Source organism: Mustela lutreola, chromosome 4 (genome assembly GCF_030435805.1).
Source record: "Mustela lutreola isolate mMusLut2 chromosome 4, mMusLut2.pri, whole genome shotgun sequence".
NCBI lineage: Eukaryota > Metazoa > Chordata > Mammalia > Carnivora > Mustelidae > Mustela > Mustela lutreola.
In genome coordinates this window covers 62,747,541-62,754,712 of record NC_081293.1, presented here as the reverse complement: position 1 = coordinate 62,754,712, position 7,172 = coordinate 62,747,541, and positions in this window count along the sequence as shown.

Genomic DNA, 7,172 nt, shown 5'->3' with positions numbered 1-7,172 from the left:
GATGGTTTTCATTAAATGGAGTCCCTCAGGATCTTTGAAAGCCACTGTGCTAGGCACGGTGGGTCTGAGTGTGGCAGTGATATGGACGAGGGAGGAAAGAGGTAGATGAAGAAAGACTGAAGTCCCAGATCCCTGCCCTCAAAGGAAGACTCATCAGATCAAATACAGGATGCCCAGTTAAATTGGAATTTCAGATAAGCAGTCAACAATTCTTAATGTAACTTTTGAAATAAATCTCACACAAATAGATTCAAGTTCTGCATGGGACATACATGAACTAAAAAAATATTTATTTGAAATTCAAATTTCACTGGGCAGCTTGAATGTTAATTTGTTAAATCTGGAAACCCTATTCAAAGGCCTCGTACTCTAGTTGCTGAAATAAGATGCGACGGCCCGGGTCCTTAGCACCGCCAGGCTTTGCAGAGCTTGCGACGAACACAAGGGAGGCGCAATTCGGGGGCCAGGGGAGGCCCCCCGGGGCAGCCCTCTCTGCTCCTCAGCGGAGGGGTCTCGCCAGCAATGGCGGCTTCTCTCTCTCTGGCTGCCCCAGCTTGTAGAAGCGTGGTGAGCTTCAAGCTCCCCCTGCCTTGAAGGCAAAGTTCCCAGACTTAAGTCTGACTGGCTGTGTCGCTTTCAGGAAATCACTGAACTCCTCTAAGTGTCATTTTCCTTTCCCGTAACTGAAAAACTCAGACTCGATTTAAAAGGGGGGGGGGGTGTCCCTGTGATATCCTTAGGGATTCACACAGGACCCACTCTGAGAAAAATTAGAATCTTCCTATATCTTCCTCTGCTGCCCCACCCTTTGCTGCCTCCCGCCACTGACAGACACAGGCCCCAGGCATGAGCCAAGAAACGAATGCTTATTTCATGTCTCATCCCTCAGAATCTTCTGTATCAGGGGTCAGCAAGCTTTTGCTATAAAAGGTGAATATTTTAGGCTTTGCAGGCCATCTAATTTACAAATTATAAACTATTTTAGGCTTTTCAAGTTTCTGTTGCAACCACTCAACTCTTCCATCATAGCATGAAAGCAGCCAAAGACAGCACCAATGTGTAAGCAAACAAGTGTGGCCGTACCCCAGCACGACTGGATTTGGAGGCACAAAAGGCCGAATTCATGTAATGCTCATGTATCGTGAAATAGTATTCTCCTCTTGCTTTTTTAAAAAGCGAATAAAATACAAATAAAATGCTGACCTTGCGGGCCATTAAAAACAAAAACAAAAACAGACAGCAGGCCAGATTTGGCCCTTGGCTGTGGTCTGCCCAGGCCTGTTCTGTAAGGACCGAATCGTTCACCTCTGATAAAGTCTTCAAGCTGGAGGGGTGGTCCGCCGCCTACAACTCATCCTCTACAGCAGAGGTGGGAAAAGGGCCTGTCTGAGCCCTTACCCAGCCCTGGCCTCTGCCAGTTAGCTCGCATTGTCAGTCCAAGGAAATTATATCACCACTTCCTGTCTCATCCTTCTTCTGTTTAAAAAAGGACCCAGGATGAAGGGGCGTTATATTTAGCAAGCTGCTAAATAAAGTGATTGGGAAATAGAAATGAGGTCAATAAGGACAGACACTTTGCCGGGACGGTCCAAGTATTGGGTAATCTCGAAAATCATATGGCAAGAGAAATAGAGAAATTAAATTGTTTTCCTTGTAAATTTTCCACCATGATTTTTTTACTTCATGGAAAGCAGAGTAATGTGTGAGGTCATTTTTCCTTCATACACAATTCACTTTCATGGAGTTTTTTTTTTTTTTTAAAGATTTTATTTATTTATTTGACAGAGAGAAATCACAAGTAGATGGAGAGGCAGGCAGAGAGAGGGGGAAGCAGGCTCCCTGCCGAGCAGAGAGCCCGATGCGGGACTTGATCCCAGGACCCTGAGATCATGACCTGAGCCGAAGGCAGCAGCTTAACCCACTGAGCCACCCAGGCGCCCCTCATGGAGTTTATTTTTAAAAAGGGGAGGGGGGGAGTTTCTTTCAGAAACAGAGAAGCCCCAGTGCCTGACTGAGCCCAGAGAGAGAATTTTCTCACGAAGGCCATTTCTTGCCCCCCCCCCCACCGCCCCGGCTTCCTACACTGCTTCCCATCCCCAACTGGCATATCCCAGTTTTCCCCCGTGACAGATAATCCTCATCTCTCTTCCTTTTCCTGCAAAACTGTGGTTCTTACAAATACCAGGTGTAATGCAAAACCAGGAACCCAACACAAACTACCGTGCTTAGAAATCATGCCATTTTGATGATATGACTTCAGAAAGACAGGGGGGAAATTAAAGAAAATTCTTAAAACATATGAGAGTGCAAAGTGTCAGGTAAACAATGATATAAAATCCCAAGTATAGAGAGGAAGGTACTTGTCTCAATCACCTGGGAATTTTTACTGGTGAGACATGGCAATCAATTATAAATGACAAATCCTGGGGATTTTAGAAAAAAGGCCTTGCAGGTGACATGAGGGGAAAAGATCAGGTTTTGATAAAAGTAGAAAGCATCCACCAGAATGGAATGATAATTAGAGATAATAATAGTCAAGTACGAGGATGCCAGCATATTGGTTTCTACCCAGCAAGTTACAGTAGGGTCAAACCTCATTTTTAATCAGTTTGAACATGCCATTTTTATTTCTTGGCTGATGAATTGTTCCCAGACAATCCTGGTGTATCTACAGAGCATTTAGTTCAACCAAGGTCAAAGACAGAGGTACATTCTCCGTACAGCCTCATTCCCTCTCAGTTGCTTAAGTAAATGGCTTACGAGAAGCTACATGGAGCACAAAAGCGACACCAGAATTCAGGGCCTGGTCCTGCCCACATTGAGCCAAGTGAATGTGAGCCCATGAACTTCTCTGAGCCTCCATTCCTTCATCCACAGAATGGGGCTGATACTTTGTTTCACTTCCCACACATCTCTGTTGGGAAGCTCAAGCAATATGATACGTAGAAAAGGCTCTGCACATAATAAAACCAGAAGTGCTTCTTATGATTATTATTGTTACCGAAGAAGGAAGAGTTGTTTGAATCAGCTGCTGTGTTACTGAACGGCAGCTTCGGAACTGGTAAGGGTTAATCAGCACGTGTCTTGGTCACCAGTTAGGCCTGGTGAGTCAGAGCCCCAGAGCACGAGGCCCAGATCATGGGCTCCGTGAGACCTGCTCATCTGATTTGGGCAGCAGAACCTTTCAAGTCAGAAAATCTGGGATCGAATTACATCTTTCCTCCCTCCTCGCTAGGCAAGTCCCTCAGTCCTCCCAACCCTCAGTTCCCTATCCCTCGGACTGGGACATTAATAATTAATTGCAGGGTGTTTGGGAGGCTCAGACACCACACGGCCATGCTCTGGTACCTAGCAGGTTCTTCTAGGAACAAGCAGGAACAAGTGCTGTAAAGGGAAGAGGTGATATTTTTAACCCTTAGGAGCTATTTTGCAAATGCACATGAAGATTGCTTATGCAGACAATCTTCTCAGACCTACCCCTACTTCTTGAAAAAAAATCTCAAAAGTCAGGGCTCACTAGTGTTGGAATATCCGTCTAAAAAAGAGAACACATAAAGGGCACCTGGGCGGCTCTGTCAGGTAAGCATCTGCCTTTGGCTCAGGTCATGATCCTGGGGTCCTGGGATCGAGCCTCGCATCGGGCTCCCAGCTCAGTGGGGAGTCTGCTTCTTCCTCTCCCACTCTCCCTGCTTGTGTTCCCTCTCTTGCCGTGTCTCTCTCTGTCAAATAAATAAATAAAATCTTTTTTAAAAATGAGAACACATTATAAACCAACTTCTTTCAATTACATTTGTTACTATCATATGGTCCCTGAGATATACAGAAAACTTGGATAATTTGACCTAAATTGGCCATAAGGCTGCTCTATGCTCAACGCTGTAGCTCCTCACCATCCCTCAGACCAGCCCCTTTGTCTACACAATGAATCCTTTCCCCACCTCTATCTCTCTTGCCCCGATATTAGATACAGCACCCCAGCCAGCTGAACGTCTCAACTGTTTCCCAAAGGCATCCTCTGCCTGGAAAGCCTGACATTGTCCTAAGTCAGGCATCCTGGGAACAGATAGTGTGAGATGCTGCAACGTGTGTGCAGGCTCACTGGGGAGCTCTCACTCCCGTGAGGGAGTGAGGGGTATGGGATTGGGCGAAGGGAGAAGTTGAACCATGATGCATCCAGAACCAAGGCCCCAGCAGATGCCACCTGAAGCCTTAGGGCTAAGGTGGCCCTTCAGGATATCAGAAATTGACCAGTCATGAGAGGTAGGCTTCCCCCAGGGAGGAGATAGAACCTTGGGTGAGACGCAGAGCTCAGAGAGGGATTCAGCTGAAATCCATCAGCAGCCAACCCTCCCTGCAGCTGGGCAGTGTCTGTCTCCTCCCGAAGGGGCATCTGGGCAGTGCCCCACCACACCCACTATTCCAGTTCCCAAACCATTGCCCAGACCTCAAGGCCCACATTCACCATGGCCTCACCATGTATTGTCCCCCTCTTCATACTTGAGATATGGCCCCCAAACCAAGTGCCTCTTGCATCACCACTGGGTTCAGAACTGACAAAGTTCAAACATCTATTTGGTCTACTTCTCACAATTCCAGTGAATGTAGAAAACAAGAGAGTTATACCCCTTAAACGCATGCAGGGATGAATGTTCTTCTTCCAGTTAAAATTTCCAAGACCTCAGCATATTTAAGCATACTTAATTCTTCTCAGTCTGGTTCCTCATTTTGTTTATAGGAAAGAATATTTCATTGGTAGTGATACAATTCTATTCTTACACAACAGCCATTGGGGTTTTCGTTTCCTTTATTTGATGAATAATTTTTCTTTATAAAGTATTCTCTTGAAAATATAACAAGAAGTGCTATACACTGAAAAGAAAAAGTCAGGTTAGACAAGCAGGGTCAAATTAATAAGAAATCTGCTAAATTATACAAAATTACACAAAAGTATCAGCCATAAAGTAAATATGGTCATAAAAACAAACCAGCTCCTTTAAGAACTGAAAGCATGAGGGGCGCCTGGCTGGCTCAGTCTGTAGAGTGTGTGATTCTTGACCTCAAGGTTGTGAGTTTGAGCCCTATGTTGGTGCAAATTTTAAAAAATGTGAAGAAATGAAGATTAGTGTCATATTAGTGTCATGATTTCACATATTGAAATAATTTATTGGATCAAAAATATGAAAATGGTTGCTTTGCAATAAATAAGTTATATGAATACAAAAATCGAGTAAATGAAAAAAATGAAGCCAAATTCTTCAATCAAATGAAAGAGATATATGTATGAAAGATATACATATATTTCTGTTTTTTCATGTTCACAAAAATTTATAAAATTAATTATGTGCTTATATATTATTTTACATGCATTTATATACAAATATATATAGGGGAACACATGTATGCGTTAGGGGAATACACACATTATGCCTCTCTAACAAATTATTATATAGCTATTGTTTTTTGAAAAATTATACCCCTTCACTCTGACAGACCATGGCAAACTGAAGGGCTAACGTATGTCCAGCTCTGAGTCAAGGGTAAAGCCATCTACCTATGAACCCAACATGCTTCGAAATGTACAATACAACACCCTCCACAGTATCACCCTTAGACCCAGGCAAGTGGCCCAAGCTCCACACCTCAGAGCACCTGTGCTTTGGAGGTCTTGCACACATTCTTCTAAGTCTTCGTCGAATGCCTGGGACCTATGAGGGCTAGCTATGCCATCCGGGTCCAGCAAACCATTGCCTACAGGAGCCCTGGCCCCCATTTATCCTCTTCAGAACACTCTTCAACCCTCTCTCCCAAGATGGCATCAAACCAGGTACTGCAAAAAATCCCTGACCTCACACCTCTTCTTTGTCAGAGCCTGTGGTCCAGATCTGTTCCAAGGGGTTAGCCTGGCAACAGGTCACCCCCACCAGCCAGCATGCTGTGTCTTCACATACAACTGGCCTGCCAGAGTGGGTGTGGGCCTACTGACTCTGGGTGACTTATGCTGGACATAGGATTATTCAGGGCAATGGGCTAACGGTCCACTTTGGGGCATCTGTAGGCCTGTCAGTGTTCCCACGGCAGTGCTGTCTCCGTCTACAAAACCCCGGGTGGTGGGGTGGTGGCAGAGGCAGTCCTCCCACAGCTGGAAAGCTCCCCCTGACCCCCCATCATTGCCAGCCTGAGAGTGGTCACCGGCCTCTGACATGCTCCTTGTCTCATGTCGGTCAGTCCTCAGCGGTGCCCTCACTCATCTCCAAGGTTTTGGGAGATTCTTACTTTACCGCATACCCTTGCAACAGAGGTCCGCATGTCTCCAGTCAATGTGGTAACATTGCATTTTCCCAGACTGGCTTTTTTGTGGGAATGAAACCACTCTTTTCTGCTGGGCCCAAGAACTGTCTCCCACTGTCCACATTGAAGGAGAGCACTAGGAATGCTCCAATTACAGTCTAAAGCTTTTGAGAAAAGACATGGCTGAAAATGTGTCATTCTACACTTACACTAGATAATTGCCAACAGTCGACTGAACATGACCTACACATAAATTATTGTTCCCATTTTGCTGTATCCTCTGGGTAAAAGTTGCACTTGTGGTCATCAGCAAAGAATCATGGGAATGATCCTTAAGAGTCACAGGAGGCCCATATCCGTGGGCAGCACAAGGAGGCTGAAGTGCCACGACATGACTGGCACCAAACAGATGGTTCTAAGATGGACAGACAAGGTCAGGAGATCTACCCATGGTGCTTCAACAGAAACAGGCTCCAAAGAATAATAATGTATCTCTTACCATTTTCCCCTGGTGGGAGAGAGGAAGTTAGCCAGGAAGGAGGCATTTGACAAAAAGAAGACCAAGGTGGTCCCTGAACCAAAACAAAAAGAGGTGGCACCCAGTCCCCAGGAGAACCTTCTTCATAAGCACTGACCGGACAGCAAACAAAAATGCAAGAATCACTTCTTTACCCATGATTCCAAATCATCATTGATAAATGACATGGTTCCATTAATTTTGTTTTTTTAGTCAAAGTCGTTATATAAACAGGGTCCTGCAGAAAGTATTTTTCTAGGACTCCGTACAACCTAGAAGTGGCCCTGATCTTATGTGTGTGTGTTTTTTTTTTAAGATTTTATTTATTTATTTATTTGACAGACAGAGATCACAAGTATAGCAGCAG